At 45.5% G+C, this 18,398-nt stretch overlaps 1 protein-coding gene across 1 annotated transcript in view; it reads right to left on the reverse strand.

Moving 5' to 3' along the window:
- Window positions 1-18,398, reverse strand: part of iglon5 (IgLON family member 5) — a 223,623-nt gene that overhangs the window by 147,310 nt on the left and 57,915 nt on the right. The gene's annotated exons all lie outside the window — the stretch shown is intronic.

Genomic DNA, 18,398 nt, shown 5'->3' on the forward strand with positions numbered 1-18,398 from the left:
ACTACTACCCAGGGTGCTACAGGAGACATATTACATTTGTGGATAGTATGGTTGAGGTCTACAATACTTCATGATTAAAGGTATGGAATTGCGTAGTTTCTTGCTATTCAATGACATTCCTATTAGGGCCAGAATTCCAAAGCTGCTTAATATTCATTCTCCTCCTATTTAAATCCCAACCGTGATGTAATTGTGGTGTAATGTCAAGTAAATGCTGTTACATGAGGTGTGTCTGGGATTTGACTCCTTGGGGTTGGTAACTTCCCATGCCATACTTTCCCAAACATGCTTTGGTCAAAGAGCCTGTTGATTCCACACAGGTCAGAAACAAAAGGCACAACGGAACTAGTAGGGATCTTACTGATGTAATAGGCAGATTATTTCTCAGTTGCTCTCCATTTCTGCAGTCATACGTTGGATCCAGACATTTTAACTTTAGCATCTACAAAGGCAGTGCTCCCGTAAAGGCCTATTGACGCCTCGCAATGATTGAGAATAATAGGTGACATATTGCGGTCACAGCATTTGCAAATTCAATACGGCAAAAAGAGCAAAGTAAATTGCATGAAAATCTGAACATCGGGTGCTCTTTGGAAAAAATAAAAAATAAAATTGGTATTTCACTATTTCTGTCCGTCTGGCAAATCATAATGGGTTAATGACAACCCCCCTAATGCACCCGCCCGATAACCCCGTGGGAGGTCACACCAGCATCGACCCGTCCTCCTCCCCTCCCTCTCCCTCTCTTTCCTTCTTCTTCTTCTTCTTCTTCTTCTTCTTCTTTCTTCTTCTTCTTCTTCTTCTTCTTCTTCTTCTTCCCCTTCTTTTTCTTGTTCTCCTTATCCAGCCAAGCAAGGCAGAAGGAAATCAATAGGAAATCAAGGAAACGGCTGGGAAATAAGTTGCTCGTAAAACGTTACAGAGTAAACTTTTACTTCAAAGGGAACTTCTGAAACGAGGGACGAAGGGGAAAGAAGAAGGACGCGACGGCCTGTGAAAGAAACTTTGATGCCTCGGCCTGCTGATGTGGAGCAGCAAATTGAGGTGAGGAGTGAGTCACACTGGGGAATGCGGGCGCACAGTGGGGATTAGAGGTCAAAAACACCACTGACGGATGTGACAAATGAATGGTTCTTCTGGGTAAACGCAACCTGACAGAGCCTGTCTAAAGGGGTTACTAAGGATGCTGAACACGACTCGTTTTCTGATGAGCTTTGAACAGGAGTGGTGATTGGTGAACCACATCTGAAAATGGGTCTGGATACCGGTCCGATCTGTGGATAGTCCTTCGCACTACACTACAGTACTCTCCATCCCTACACTCTTAGAAAAAAAAGGTGCTATCTAGATCCCTTTGACGAACCCTTTTTGGTTCCAGGTAGAACACATTCGTTTCCAGATAAAACACCTTTTGGGCTTCCATGTAGAACCCTTTTCATAGAGGGTTCTACATTGAACCCATAAGAGTTCTACCTGGAACCAAAAAGGGTTCTCCTATGGGGACAGTAGAAGAACCCCTTTGGAACCCTTTTTTCTAAGAGTGTACACGCATACAGTTCTACGGTGTTTTATCCAGTTCTATACCAGCTTCTTCACTTCTCTAATGTTTACTGCTCTGAATGGTTGACATAACCCTGTACCTCAGAGCCCATGGGCCCCCTCAAGCTTTCAGACACCTTTCAATTAGAGAAATGATCGAACTGCAAAGGGGAGGCAGGACAGTCCGAGGAAGCAGTGAGGAAGCCACTCTAGTGACCTCAGGGTTGATATCCCCATTTAGCAGAGTGAGAGATCACCAACGCTGGCCTCGGCCATCAGGCTAAACAAGCGAGAGCAGACGTGGGAAAGGGAAAACACCGGATTGTGCCCTGGAAGCCACCTACAGAGAACGTGTCTAGACCAGACATTCGATTCCTGACTTTTTGTTTTTAAAGACACAAGACGAAAACCTGGAGAGAGAAAAGGCTGTTAAGCGAGGGCCTTGGAAAAGAGGCAAGAAGAGCTTGTGGGGGAGGGATGCCTTGGATCAAATGAGTACTGCCTATACCCTAGAAACAGTTCACAGTCCAGCCCCCACATAAAACACACCCAGTGTATTGAGTATACTGAGTATATCAAACTGCCAAACAGCATGGCACACAACACAGTACCAAGCAGGACCTTAACCCATGCATGACCATGATGAACAAATGAAACCCATTATACACAAACACAAACACATTATTCTCTCACTTGGAAATGTTCATAAGCCTTCTCACTCTCTAACATGCGCACACACACACACACACACACACACACACACACACACACACACACACACACACACACACACACACACACACACACACACACACACACACACACACACACACACACAAACAGGCGATGCCTAGACACACTTCCCAGGCCAGCCCCCACATAAAACAAGCTCAGTATACAGACAGAGTACATTAAACAGCAACCCAATACACCACACCTCCTTCCAGACCTTTTACTGCAGTGGGCTAAATCAGGGTCACTCAGAGTGTTTCTTGGTCGTCTTAAACAAATCTACTTTGAAACAAAAGTATACACCTCACACACATGGTTATGGGCTTAAAAAGAAAGCACCTGTACCATGTCAGATATAGAGTTGACATTTATTCAATTTGGAGTTTGTATCCCAATATTACACTTGATATACATCATAGGAGACTGAAATATAACAAAACTATTTCAAATCAAATCAAATTTCTTTGGTCGCATACACATGGTTAGCAGATGTTATTGCGAGTGTAGCGAAATGCTTGTGCTTCTAGTTCTGACAGTGCAGTAATATCTAACAAGTAATTAACAATTCCACAACAACTACCTAATGCACACAAATCTAAATAAAGGGATGGAATAGTAATATATACATATAAATATATGGATGAGTGATGACCGAGCGGCATAGGCAAGATGCAATAGATGGTATAAAAATACAGTATTTCCATATGGGATGTGTGACAATAGTGCTAGTATGAACTCGGACCCAGGTGCAGAGAAACACAGCAGGCAGAGGTAAGGGTAAATCCAGAATATTTACTTAAGAAAATCATAGCAAAACAACAAAACAAGGGCACACGAGAACACTGAACAAAACATGAGACCTGAGCAACTGGCCCAGTCCACAGAGGAACCACCTAAATAGTCATCCAGCAGGTGATCCCAATAAGCCCAATCAGGGTCACCTGGATTCTAGAAGTAACCCACAGGTGCTCTCCAGTGGCAACCTCAGGTAGTACACCAAAGGAAGAATACCTGTCCCCCCCCCCTCCAGGAACCTTGCACCAGGGGTAGCTGAATGTTGACGGAAGTCCCGAATGAGTCCGGGGTTCCAAATGTTCAGGAATGTTCCTCTGGCCCATAACCCTCCCAGTCCATGAGATACTGAGTCCCTTGCCGGAACTGATGACTGGAGAGGATGCGTTGCAAGGTGGAGGCTGGCTGTCCTGCTATCATGCAAGGTGGAGATGGAGGCTGAGTGGCCGGAACCAGAGGCTTGAACACCACAGGCTTGGGTCTGGAGATGTGGAAGTTAGGATGAACCCTCATGGACCAGGGAAGACGAGGATGATAGGCCACTGCATTGATGCGCCGTAGAACCTTGAATGGTACCGGTGAGCAAACTTCCTAGATTCCACGCATTCCACGCAGTTCCCTAGTAGATACCAGACCATCTGGCCTGGACGCAGGAAGGGACTCGGGCAGCGATGACGGTTGGCCTGTCGTTGAACCTAAGCTGAGGCCCTCAGGAGCGCCGAACGAGCCCTCTTCCAGGTCCTGCGGCAACGAGAGATGGTGCGTTGAGATGAAGGAACCGTCATCTCAATCTCCTGATCTGGAAACAGGAGGGACTAGTAACCGTACAACACCTGGAATTGTGACAGACCAGTGGAAGAACACTGGAGAGTTTTGTGTGCATACTCCACCCAAGGAAGGTGCTGACTCCAAGTGGCGGGGTTGGCGGACACACAGCACCGTAAGGCGTCACAGCACCGTCTCCAGATTCCTGGTTCACCCGCTCAGTTTGACGAGTGAGCCCACTGAAGTACCTTGGACCGTGCCCCTATAGAGGAACAAGAAGTATGTTAGGGGGACAGCTGTCTGGAACGGCCTCTCTACCTTGCACCTCCCTCACGACAGTATCTATACCCCAGGACACCGGCACGAGGATCAGTGACCTGGGGATGATGGATTCAAGTGGCCAATCCTCACTAGAGCTGGGGAACTGGCGAGAAAGGGCATCAGGCTTCACATTCTTAGACCCCGGACGGTAATATAATGTGAATCTGAACCGAGTGAAGGCGGTTGAGGCGTTTACTCTCCTGGATGTAGGCCAGGTTCTTGTGGTCAGTCCAAACCGTAAAGGGATGTTCTGAGCCCTCCAACCAGTGCCACCACTCCTCCAAAGCCAGTTTGACCGCAAGAAGCTCCCGATTGCCGACATCATGGTTCCTCTCCGCTGGAGTGAGATGCCTGGAGAAGAAAGCACAGGGATGAAGCTTTTGGTCTTTCGCCGAACGCTGAGACAGAACCGCCCCCATGCCAACATCAGAGGCATCCACCTCTACCACAAAGGGAAGAGAAGGATCCGCATGAACAAGAATGGGTACAGAAGAAAACCAATGTTTCAGGTCCTGGAACGCAGAGGTCCAGCATACATGCCCAGCCGAGCCCTTGGTGAGCATTGGCGCCGCCGCAGCAAATTAGCGAAACCTAAAAACTGCTGAACTTGCTTGACCGTGCTGGGTCGCGGCCAGTAGACCACCGCTCTTACCATTTGGGAGTCCATCAGTATACAGCCCTGAGACATGATGTACCCCAGGAAGGAGATCTGAGGAATGTGAAACTCACACTTTTTGGGCTTCACGAACAAGTCTTTGGAGAACCTGGTGGACATGTTGGACATGTTCAACCGTGGACTTGAGAAGATGAGGATGTCATCCAGGTGTACAAACACGAACTGGTGGAGGATGTCACGCAGCACATCATTTACCAGGGCCTGGAAAATGCCTGGAGCCTTAGTAAGTCCAAATGGCATGACCCGGTACTCATAATGTCCATTAGGAGTGTTGAACGCTGTCTTCCACTTGTCTCCCTGTCTGATGCGCACCAGATTGTACGGGTTCCGTAAATCCAATTTAGAGAAAATCATAGCTCCCTGGAGTCTCTCAAAAGCTGATGACATAAGAGGAAGGGGGTAACAGTTCTCGATGGTAATGTTATTTAAATCCAGGTAATCGGTACATCCCCCATCCTTCTTCCCAACAAAGAACAGGAGGTTGATGGCACAATCGTAGGGCCTGTGAGGAGGTAGTTTGCTGGCCCTTTGTTTTCTGAAGACCTGACCAACGTCCCAGTCATCCCGAACAACACGGGAAAGATCAGGATTATCATTCACAGCCAGAGGAACAGGAGGATCGGAAGTGTCCAGATGAGCAGGACTGGAAAGGTGTGGAGACAGTTGCTGGCAGGTGAACTGGTATGAAGGATTCCATCCCAGAACTCTTCCAGAAGGCCAGTCAATTTGAGGATTATGGGTGGAAAGCCTTGGATGTCCAAGAACCAGGGGTAGCTCAGGAGAGTCCACCAGATGTAACTGGATAAGTTCCACATGGTCATCCAGAACTCGTAGCTGAATAGGCATGGTGAGTTGCTTCACCTTCCCAGACCCTAGGGGTTGACCATCCAGCGCAGTGACTGACAACGGAGTGTCCAGCTTAGTGAGTGGCAGCCTCTGTTAGCGAGCTAATGTGCGATCCAGAAAACATCAGGAATATCAAACTGTCCATTGTCCCACCGCAGGTTGGCCGGAAGCAAGGTGCGTACCGTATCGGCCGCAGGAGACTGTATCTGACTCTCCAGAGTGGAAAGTCTGGTGCCTCCCAATTGCATCGGCTCCTCTGAAGGATATGAAGGAGAACCATAGCCGAATTGAGGACATGCAGGCCCAACATACGGCAGTGGAACAAATGAAGAATCAAGTCCCTCAGCGGGGCCGAAACACTGGCACCAACTCGGGACCCTTCTGTCCTCTCATGACAACGTTCCCGAAGCTGGTCATCAATCCGGGTGGCCAGAACTACAAGCTCCTCCAGAGTGCCAGGGTTGTCCCAGGAAGCCAGTTCATCCTTGAGAACCTTGCTGAGTCTGTTCAGAATGACTGAGTAAAGTGTCTCTATATTCCAACCGCTCTCAGTGGCGAGCGTCCAAAAGTCAATGGCGTAATCAGCTACGCTCCGGCTGCCCAGCCGAAGCGCAATGAGTCATGGAGCAGCGTTCCTGCCAATGATGGGGTGATCGAAAACCCTCCTCAAATCCTGGGTGAAGCTTTGTCAATTGAAACAAATGTCTGTTTGCTGCTCCCAGATGGCCGTGGCCCAGGCCAGAGCCGTCCTGAGAGCAAGGAGATTACATGTGCCACTCTGGAATGCTTGGTCTGAAACGTTGATGCCTGCAGCTCGAAGACCAGCAAACATTGGCGCAGGAACCCACAACACATCCCAGGATGCCACTCATAGCGCTCCGGTCCTGGGAGATGAACCTCAAAAGGGGGGAAAGATGATGAGCTGGTAGGAGGGTTAGATGCAGCTGCAGTTGCTCCTGTCTGTCCCGTCTGCAGAGAGAACACAAGAGTTCCTAAATCCTCAGACACTGTCTTCAGCCGCACCTCATGGCGATCAATCACTGTACCATGGGGAGTGAGAGCCGACCGCAAGTGGTGGAGCTTGGAGTGTCCCTCAGACGACGGAGAAATCTCTGCTGGGTCCATTTTTTGGATTAGGTCTACTGTGAAAATAGTGCTAGTACGAACTCGGACCCAGGCGCAGAGAAACATAGCAGGCAGAGGTAAGGTTAAATCCAGAACATTTACTTAAAATGACTAGTAATCTATTTATTAAAGTGGCCAATGATTTCAAGTCTGTATGTAGGCAGCAGCCTCTCTGTGTTAGTGAAGGCTGCTTAACAGTCTGATGGCCTTGAGATAGAAGCTATTTTTCAGTCTCTCGGTCCCAGCTTTGATGGGGTGAACAGGCAGTGGCTCAGGTGGTTGTTGTCCTTGTTGATCTTTTTGGGCTTCCTGTGACAAAGGGTGCTGTAGGTGTCCTGGAGGGCAGGTATTTTGCCCCTGGTGATGCGTTGTGCAGACCTTCACCACCCTCTGGAGAGCCTTGCAGTTGTGGGTGGTGCAGTTGCCATACAAGACGGTGAAACAGCCCGACAGGATGCTCTCAACTGTGCATCTGTTTGTGAGGGTTTAAGGTGACGAGCCAAATTTCTTCAGCCTCCTGAGGTTGAAGAGGAGCTGTTGAGCCTTCTTCACCACGCTGTCTGTGTGGGTGGACCATTTCAGTTTGCCCGAGATGTGTACGCCGAGGAACTTAAAACATTCTACCTTCTCCACTGCTGTCCAGTCAATGTGGATAGGGGGGTGCTCTCTCTGCTGTTTCCTGAAGTCCACGATCATCTCCTTTGTTTGTTGACGTTGAGTGAGAGGTTGTTTTCCTGATACCACACTCCGAGTGCCCTCACCTCCTCCCTATAGGCTGTCTCGTCGTTGGTGGTGATCAAGCCTACTAGGGAAAGGGAAAGGGGGATACCTAGTCAGTGAAATGGGTCTTCTGCATCTAACCCAACCCCTCTGAATCAGAGAGGTGCGGGGGGCTTCCATAATCGACATCCATGTCTTCGGCGCCCGGGGAACAGTGAGTTAACTGTCTTGCTCAGGGGATTTGATCCTTGCGAGCTCGGGGATTCGGCCACAATGAACTAATGAAACCCATTACAGTACACACACACGATGTCTAACAAGGCAGTTAGTCAGATCTGATATCCTGTACAGCATGGGGCTGTATATCAATGTGGGAACCAAATAAGGCAGACCATTAGTGAACTAGTGTTCTTTCCTCATACAACATGAGAGGCATGGGGAGTAGCAGAGGTAGGCCAATAGAAGAGAAGAAGAATGCTTTGATATGCTTCACATATGTATTAAATGGGAGTGCTGTGACATGACTCTTATATGATCAATGAGAGAAAAGGAGGGGAAGGGGGAATGGGGGAAGAAATCGAGGTAATGAGAAATGGGTGTTTCTGTGAGAACGACCTTCATTGAAGCTGAGAGGAAGGCGTGTCGGAGACCAGGGGACACGGAACGCACTTCAGGGGATTTGGCGGGAAGGGAGGGAGAGGGTGATGGAGAGAGGGAGGGAGGATGAAATACAGTATCTCCAGTAATGGGGGGGAATTGGAGAAAACAAAATGGAGGGCAGAGGTGATAATTGTAAAAGTGTGTGCGAGGAAAGCGGAAAGAGAGGTGGTGGAAGAGAGGAGGAGGTGGGAGGTGGAGGTGGAAGACAATCAGGAGGGGAACCAGCAGGGGAGCAGACTTTGGTGTTGTGAGTAATTGGAGGTGATGGCAGCTGGGACGCTAAGCAGGGAGAGTGCTGTAGGAAGAAGAGGAAGAGGAGAGTGGATGGGTACATGGTCAGTGGGAAGGAAGGTGAGAAGGCAAGTGTGTGTGTGGGTTTGTGTGTGTGTGGGAGGGAGGGGGGGCAGGTGAGGGATGGTGTGTTAATTGGTTGGCAGAATGCTGGCGAGACTGATCTCTGTGCTGCTCAGGGGTGTGTGTTTCAGAGGTAGAGGGGAATGGAGAGAAGAGGGGAAGAAGGGGGGTGAATTGATCATCCGATTTGTTCACCCCTGCGGAAGGCCTGGAAGCAGGACAGGGATTGGAGGGACAGGGAATGGAGGGCCAGAAGAATTGGGGTTGTCTGAGCCCCGTCAAGGGGAAACAAAGATAAATAGAAAGAAAGAGGGAAAGAGAGGGAGGGCAGTTAAGGTGGAAGGAAAGTAAAAAAAGACAGAGGGAGAAAGCGAAATACAGACAGAAATGTAGAGAGAGAGGGAGACAAAGTGAGAGAGAGAGAGAGAGAGAGAGAGAGAGAGAGACAGAGAGAGACAGAGAGAGACAGAGAGAGAGAGACAGAGAGACAGAGAGAGAGAGAGAGAGAGACAGAGGAAGAAAGAAAAAAGAATGTGAAGAAGAGAACGAGACAGAGGTTAAAAAGAGAAAAAAGACAATGAGACAGAGAAAGAGAGAAAGAGAGATAGAAAAGGATGGAAAACTGTAGCCAAAAAGAAGTGGAGAGAAAACAGATAAAGGAGAGAAACACTGACTCATGGGAGAACTAAGAACCAACCCCCAAAAAAGAGGAAAAGCTCAATTAAAGAAAGAACTGGGTCAGAGGCATCATGGAGGTTCACAGAGATGAGTTCAGCATTTCAAAGCAGCTCTGCTCTGACTGTCAGAGTGGCTTCAACCCAGAGAGGGCGAAGTGCAAAGGTCTTGACCCTGTCACCCTCATAGTATATGCATAGTGGCTCATTCACGATATATAAGAAAAGCTGGTATTCATGCAGCTTTTTATGGGGCGGAATAAGCGTTGAGCAGAGTAAGATTGTGAGTGCTTCTCGCTTTACAGTGTAATGGAGTTGGAAATAAATGTAAAGGGAGATAAGCCTTTTTTCTCACAACCTTGGGCTCACGACAATCCTTTGCAGTCCCATACACAATCCTGAGTGGTGAGTGAAACTGTCAGAGTTCAACAGGCATTCCAAACATTCTTGCTGTGTCACCGATGCATTGTTCCAGTTCATCCCTTAGAAACATCGGCATCATTCATTACAGCCTCTTCCCTCATCTCATGAGCTGACTGAAAAGTATGTGCAGATGGAAATCTATTGGGAGGAGAAAACCCAGACATGTTTTGACTGACACATCTCTTAAAATGCCTATACGTTTTGCTTCAATTCAAGTTAAGTGCTTTGGGATTTCCCCTTGATATGTCAATCACTTCTATTTTTTAAAGTTTGGCCTCAAAGTTTTGTGGGGGAGAAAAGAGAACCGACAAGGGGAGAGCAAGAAGGGAGAGGAAACAGCAGGAGACTGTACAAGAGAGAGGGAGGGAAGGGGAAGAGAGAAAGAATAGAGGGTGGCAGGGGTCAACCTGAGGCAACGGAGAGAGAGGGGAAAAAGAGAGAACTCTGATGTGTCGCACAGTCACACAGTCAGGAATCTCTACCCACTGGACCAAAACTGGTTGAATTAACATTGTTTCCATGTCATTTCAACCAAAGCCTAAATGTGACGACTTTAGAATCAACTTCGAAAACTGATTGGATTTGCAAAAAGTCATCAACGTAATGGAATTTTGTCTTTTTTTCACCCAATTTGTTGACCGAATCCAATGACATGCTGACATTTTTCATTGACTTCACATTGAAGTGATGTTAGTTGACTACTCAGACAAATGTAAATCCTACCTAGTCGTTGAACTGACGTCTGTGCCCAGTGGATCGAGAGTCATTTAGGGGTAGAAAGGAAGAGGAGGAGGAGAAGTGGGTGATGGAGAAGGAAAGAGAGAATGTAGGCTACTAACTCAGTCAAGCAGGACACACCAGGGGGCTGCAGACAGTGGCTAACCCACCCAACGTATCACCTGAGCTGTGGGCCGTTCCAAGCAGGTAAGCCGTTCCACAGCCCAGACAAATCAGACATTCCAACCCAGAAATCTCTCCTTGTGGGAGGCAATCAGGCAGCAGTTGAATGGAGCTGCATTTATAATGTGTTTCTCAATGCTTAAGGGAGATAATTCTGCGTGACTGAAGGATTTGCAGCAGGCACTTACATGGCCTCTCTTTTCACTGTGTCAGTGTTATACAGCAGTGCGCCTTGATTATCTTTCAAGCCACCTCCACCAACTACCACATCCAGTGATGTGTTAGTTGGAACTCCAGGCTCTTACATGTAGGATAGAAAAGTCTGGTTTCTTTTGGAGGGGAATTTGACTGGATAAAGAGTGGAGTAATTATCAGCAGTATGGCTCCTCCTTCATGCACCCCTGACCTACATGACAGGCCTCTTCAGGCCCTCAAGCCAACCCCCAACTACATGGCAGCAAAGGTTTTCATGCCAATCAGCACTCCCAGGCTAATTTAAATAAACAAGGGATGGAAGGATGATGGAAAATAAGAGCAGGTTGATCACTATTCTGCCCACACCTGCTCCTTTGCGTTCCCCCTTCATCCCTCCCTTTCCTCCCTCTGTACCTCATAACCCTCTCCTCCCTTCTTCACTCCCCCACCGCCTGCCCCCTGGAGGCTGCTCACACTTCTTGTCAGTTTCCACTTTTCAGCGCCAGAAACTGGAGTTTGTTGCCATGGAAACAACCAGTGCGGGGAGAGGGAAGGAAAAAAAAATAAAGACCTATGCCGCATTGCTGGACTTGCGCGTATGTGTGTGTGTGTGTGGGTGGGTGTGCGTGCATACGTGTGTGTGGCCTTGTGTGTGTTAGAGAGAGAGAAGGCTTATGAATGAGCGTAGGTAAACATTTCCAATTGAGTGACTACTATGTGTGTGAGTGCATGTTTGTATGTGGAGAGGATCTGTGTCTGCACCACGTACTCTCACTTCTGGTGTCCCCAAGGGCTCAGTTCTAGGCCCTCTCCTCTTCTCTCTGTACACCAAGTCACTCGGCTCCATCATATCCTCACATGGTCGCTCTTATCAATGCTATGCGGATGACACTCAAATACTGTACTTTTCTCCTTCCCCCCTTCTGACACCCAGGTAACGATACGCATCTCTGCCTGCCTGGCAGATATCCCACCACCTCAAGCTCAACCTTGACAAGACAGAGCTGCTCTTCCTCCCGGGGAAGGCCTGCCCACTCCAATACATCTCAATCATGGTTGACAACTCCCCGGTGTCCCCCTCCCAGAGTGCAAAGAACCTTGGCTTGACCCTGGACAACACCCTGTTGTTCTCTGCTAACATCAAAGCAGTCACTCCCACTTGCAGGTTCGTGCTCTACCACAGGTATTTCCAAATTGGGGTCCCCAGGGGTATGCGCAATGCCATCGGGGGTACGCCAAATAAAAATGTGATTCTTTAAGTTTTCCAATGGGGCTATACATTTGGGTGAGTTTTTTCTCTCGCCTGAGTAACCTTGTTTCACTGCCAAAAATAAAGTTAAACCATCTAGTGTTCAGTGAAATAACAACACAGTGTCAAATACAGGTAGCCTAGTCAAATAATTAACATCCAATCACATTAGCCGTTACTCTCTCGCGGGAATTCCACTAACAGTCCGTATGTAGGCAAACATAGCTGCTGCTCATTCTGTTTGCTCAAAAATTGATAAATGGTTTTAAAAAAGTAAGGCCTGTGTCCATAGAGACACATACCTGCTACTACCAGCAGTACTACACCTGCACCTGTCGTTCAAAAGTTTGGAGTCACTTAGAAATGTCATTGTTTTTTAAAGAAAATCACATTTTTGGTCAATTAAAATAACATCAAATTGATCAGAAATACAGTGTATACATTGTTAATGTTATAAATGACCATTGTAGCTGGAAACGGCAGATCTGCAATGGAATATCTACATAGGTGTAGAGAGACCCATTATCAGCAAGCATCACTCCTGTGTTCCAATGGCACGTTGTGTTAGCTAATCCAAGTTTATCATTTTAAAAGACTAATTGATCATTAGAAAACCCTTTTGCAATGTCCTGTTAACCTGTCTAGAAACCCGTTCCGCTAGTGGAACGCCTCGCCAACAGCCAATGAAATTGGAAATGAAACCTTTTTTCACTTTTGGATGAATAGCGTGCCTAGAGTGAACTGCCTCCTATTTTGTTCCAGATGCTAACATATGCATATTATTATCAGTATTGGATAGAAAACACTCTGACGTTTCGAAAACTGTTTGAATGATGTCTGTGAGTATAATAGAACTCATATGGCAGGTGGAAACCTGAGAAAAATCCAACCAGGAAGTGGGACAGCTTAGGTTTGTAGTTTTTCAAATCTTGGCCTACCAAATAAATACACGTTGAGATATGGATGAGGTTGCACTTCCTAGGGCTTCCACTCGATGTCAACCGTCTTTTAAAACTTGAATAAGGATTCTACTATAAAGGAGGAGCTCATGAGACCTCTTTGAGTCAGTGGTCTGGCAGAGAGCCTTGGTCTCATGACGCGCGCTCCCAACAGAGTTACCTCGTGTTTCAGTGCTTTTTCTGAAGACAAAGGAATTCTCTTGTTGGAATATTATGGATGTTTTATGTTAAAACATCTTAACAATTGATTCCATACATCGTTTGACATGTTTCTATAGGACTGTAACAGAACTTTTCGAGTTTTTGTCTGGATGAAGTGCCTGCGCCTCATGAAGATGGATTACTGGGCTGAACACGCTAACAACAAGTGGCTATTTGGACATAAATGATGGAACTTTATGGAACAAATCAGTCATTAATTGTCGAACTGGTATTCCTGGGAGTGCCTTCTGATGAAGATCATCAAAGGTAAGTGAATATTTATGATGTTGTTGCTAACTTTGTTGATTCCAAAATGGCAGATATTCCTCTGGCTGTTTTGGGCTCTGAGCGTCGCTCTCAGATTATGCTTTGTCCGAAAAGTTTTTTTTAAATCTGACACAGCAGTTTAATTAAGGAGAAGCCTATCTTTATTCTGTGAATGACACTAGTATGTTTATTATGAGTATTTCTGCAAAATCACCGGATGTTTTGGAATCAAAACATTACTGCACGTAAGGCAATTTTTGGATATAAATATGCACATTATCAAACAAAACATACATGTATTGTGTAACATGATGTCCTATGAGTATCATCTGATGAAGATCATCAAAGGTTAGTGAATAATTTTATCTATATTATCTATATTCTGCTTTTTGTGACTCCTATCTTTGGCTGGAAAAATGGCTGTGTGTTTTTTGACTTGGCGGTGATCTAACATAATCTGTTGTGCTATAGCTGTAAAGCATCTTTGAAATTGGACAAAGATGGGTAGATTAAAACCTGTTAAGGCTCGGGACAATACTGCCCCCTTTGGATGAATTGCGTGCCTATAGTAATTATTATTGGATAGAAAACACTCTAAAGCTTCTAAAACCGTTTGAATTATGTCTGTAAGTATAGCAGAACTCACAGGGCAAGCAATCTCACAAACTAGTTTTGGAAACATGAAAGTTGGGGCAACTTTGACGTCATCGCCCCCACCCTTCCCATCCAGCTATGGATCTGGAAACACATTCTATGTCTTCCACGAGATGTCCTCTATCAGTAGAGTGTTTAATTGTGCAAATCCCGCGAGCTTTGACCCTTTGGCAGGCAAAAGAGTGGGTGAATAGTGAAGCGAATTCTGTAACGTTAAAAGAAATGTGACAAAGCGTTGCATTAACCTCTTGATGCTATGGGGCGCTATTTCATTTTTAAAAAGAGGTGCCGTTTTAAAGCGCAATATTTTGTCAAAAAGATGCACGACTATATAATTGGTAGCTTTGGAAAACACTCTGACGTTTGCAAAACCAAGATGAAACGGATTCCAGGAAATGAGCAGAATTTTTGACCAAAGATGAAAGCCCTTTCTGGTTTCCCTCAATTCAGGACAGGCATATCATTGAGCAGAATTTTGTCCTACGCGAGAAAATACATGCGCATTCGAGCGCGAATTGTACACAGTCATCCCTCTGTTCCAGATTGTCTGAGAAGAATTGCTTTTGTCCGGTTGAATCGCCAATTGTTTTGTACGTTTATAACATCCTAAAGCTTGATTCTGCACTTAGTTTCACCAGTTCAGTCGACATATAATATGTAATTTTGAAGTTTTGATGCGCAACTTTTCGTGACCAGAAGTAATTTTGGATGCATTTCAGCTGAAACATGCTACTATAACTACACACGAACTGAAACAAAACGATGTATGGGGTAAGTATGACTCCTTCCACTACATTCTGATCAAAGACCATCAAAGGTAAGGGAATATTTATGTTGTAATTTTGTAGCGGAGAACATAGCGGAGAAATATTGCTTACGTCTGAGCGCCGCCTCAGATTATTGAATAGTGAACGAATTCTGTAACGTTAAAAAGAAATGTGACAAAGCGGTTGCATTAATAACAAGATGTTTATCATATATAGTGCCTTGTCAAAGTTTATGAACTTTGCGTTTTGCTCAGGTTCAATCATAAAGATATAAAAACTGTATTTTTTTGTGAAGAATCTATCTATGGGAATTTCTCCGGACATTTTTGAGGATTTTCTGAACATTTGGATTATAAATGCTATATTTTGCACAAAAAAATTTTTTCCCATAAAAAGCTGTACTGAGGTTGGATTTCATGCCACCACCATGTTTACAGTGGGGATGGTGTGTTCAGGATGATAGCTGTGTTGCTTTTACACCAAACATAACAAATCAAAACAATGAAAAATCTGACCAGAGCACCTTCTTCCACATGTTTGGTGTGTCTCCAAAACTTTAAACAACACTTTTTATGGATATCTTTAAGAAATGGCTTTTCTTCTTGCCACTCTTCCATAATAGGCCAGATTTGTGCAAATATTTTGTTGTCCTATGGACAGAGTCTCCCACCTCAGCCTAGATTCTGCAGTTCATCCAGAGTGATCATGGGCCTCTTGGCTGCATCTCTGCAGATTCAATATTACAGTGCTCCTTGGGATGTTTATCTTTCAAGACTTCTTCACAACAGCTGTATTGGACTTGTTAATGTGTGAAAGTTACATATTTCCCAAAAATATTTTTGAATTTCACACGCTCCCTTTTCAGTGGAATGTATTCGAGGGGTTCCTCTAGCGTAACCCCTACGCTAGAAAGGTTCATCTTTTCTTTTTATTGGCCAGTCTGAGATATGGCTTTTTCTTTGCAAGTCTGCGTCAAAGTTTGGGATCCACTGCTCTACAACATCCGTAGAATATGACCCTACCGCACACAGGAAGCGGCACAGGTCCTTATCCAGGCACTTGTCATCTCCTGTCTGGACGACTGCCACTTGATGTTGGCTGGGCTCCCCACTTATGCCATCAACCCCCTGCAACTTATCCAGAAAGCTGCAGCCCACAAGTTCAACCTTCCCAAGTTCTCCTTATGTCACCCTGCTCATCTGTACACTCCACTGGTTTCATAACATTATACCAGGGAGGTAAGGTGTATGATATTTGACCCTCTGTAACTTTCTCACTCATCATTATTCATGATTCATTCAGAATTATCTGGACTCATGGTAGCGTCCACATATAGTAGACATATTATATATATTATACATATTATATTCTTATTTATAATAAAAGTGACTCCAAAATGACACAATACATAAATTCAGCAAAAAAAAACATCCATTTTTCAGGACCCGGTCTTTCCAAGATAATTTGTAAAAATGTGAATAACTTCACAGATTTTCATTGTAAAGGGTTTAAACACTGCTTCCCATGCTCGTTCAATGAACCATAAGCAATTAATGAACATGCAGCTGTGGAACAGTCATTAAGACACAAACAGCTTACAGACAGTAGGCAATTAAGGTCACAGTTATGAAAACGTAGGACACTAAAGAGGCCTTTCTACTGACTCTGAAAAACACCAAAAGAAAGACTCCCAGGGTCCCTGCTCATCTGCGTGAACGTGCCTTAGGCATGCTGCAAGGAGGCATGAGGTCAGCAGATGTGGCCAGGGCAATGAATTGCAATGTCCGTACTGTGAGACGCCTAAGACAGTGCTACAGGGAGACAGGACGGACAGCTGATCATCCTCGCAGTGGCAGACCAAGTGTTACAACACCTGCACAGGATCGGTACATCCGAACATCACACCTGCGGGACAGGTACAGGATGGCAACAACAACAACTGTCCGAGTTACATCAGGAACACACAATCCCTCCATCAGTGCTCAGACTGTCTACAATAGGCTGAGAGAGGCTGGACTGAGGACTTGTAGGCCTGTTGTAAGGCAGGTCCTCACCAGACATCACCGGCAACAATGTCGCCGATGGGCACCAACCCACCGTCGCTGGACCAGAAAGACTGGCAAAAGTACTCTTCACGGTTTTGTCTCACCAGGGGTGATCGTCCGATTTGCTTTTATCGTCGAAGGAATGAGCGCTACACCGAGGCCTGAACTCTGGAGCGGGATCAATTTGGAGGTGGAGGGTCCATCATGGTCTGGGGTGGTGTGTCACAGCATCATTGGACTGAGCTTGCAGGCAAGACATCCTCCTCCCTCATGTGGTACCATCCTGCAGGCTCATCCTGACATGAACCTCCAGCATGACAATGCCATCAGCCATACAGCTCGTTCTGTTCATGATATCCTGCAAGACAGGAATTTCAGTGTTCTGCCATGGCCAGCGAATAGCCCGCATCTCAATCACATTGAGCACGTCTGGGACCTGTTGGATCGGAGGGTGAGGGCTAGGGCAATTTATGTCTCAGTTGTTGAATCTTGTTATGTTCATGCAAATATTTACACATGTTCAGTTTGCTGAAAATAAACGTAGTTGACAGTGAGATTACATTTAAGTATGTTTACCATTCATTTCTATTGGGCACAAAATAATCTGAAACACAACCAAAATTAACTGAAAATGCATCCAACAAGTAACATGGGACCAAATACTAAACCTTTGACTATTTTATTAATAGGGAGAGGCTCCTTATCCATGACTGGATCTTTCTGCGGCTCCGTATCCGTGAGTGTGCAAATTCTTAGTATCTCACGGGAACTTGGGAAGCTCATTTTCTCATGCTATATCGAAATGAGTTTACATAGCTAGATATATCAGAGTTCACCAGTTGGATTTAGGGGGCACTATTTTAATTTTTGGATGGAAAACATTCCCGTTTCAAACAAGATATTTTGTCACGAAAAGATGCTCGACTATGCATATAATTGACATCTTTGGAAAGAAGACACTCTGACGTTTCCAAAACTGCAAAGATATTGTCTGTGAGTGCAACAGAACTAATGTTACAGGTGAAACCCAGATAAAAATCCAACCAGGAAGTGCCGCATTTTTTGAAACCGCCTCATGCCAATGACTTTATATGGCTATGAATGAGCGACAAATGAGCTTACGTTTTCCACGTTTTCCCCAAGGTGTCTACAGCATTGTGACGTCTTTTTAGGCATTTCCCTTGAAGAATGGCTGGAAAGGACCATATATGGCATGTGGTCACATGGTGTCTCCCACAGAAAACCTTGCGTAAAATACTGAGGTAGCCATTTTTCCAATCGCTTCTTATGAGAAACCAACTGCCTCGACGGATATATTATCAAATATATTTGTTAAAACCACCTTGAGGATGGATCCTAAACAACGTTTGCCGTGTTTCTGTCGATATTATGTAGCTAATTTTGAAAAAAGTTTGCCGTTATAGTTGTAGCATTTTTCGGTCGATTTCTCAGCCAAGCATGGTGAAGAAATGGGAGCTTTTTCGCCTACAAAAATAATATTTTTGGAAAAAAGGAACATTTGCTATCTAACTGG

The sequence above is a fragment of the Oncorhynchus masou genome, chromosome 29 (genome assembly GCF_036934945.1).
Source record: "Oncorhynchus masou masou isolate Uvic2021 chromosome 29, UVic_Omas_1.1, whole genome shotgun sequence".
In the NCBI taxonomy this organism is placed as follows: domain Eukaryota; kingdom Metazoa; phylum Chordata; class Actinopteri; order Salmoniformes; family Salmonidae; genus Oncorhynchus; species Oncorhynchus masou.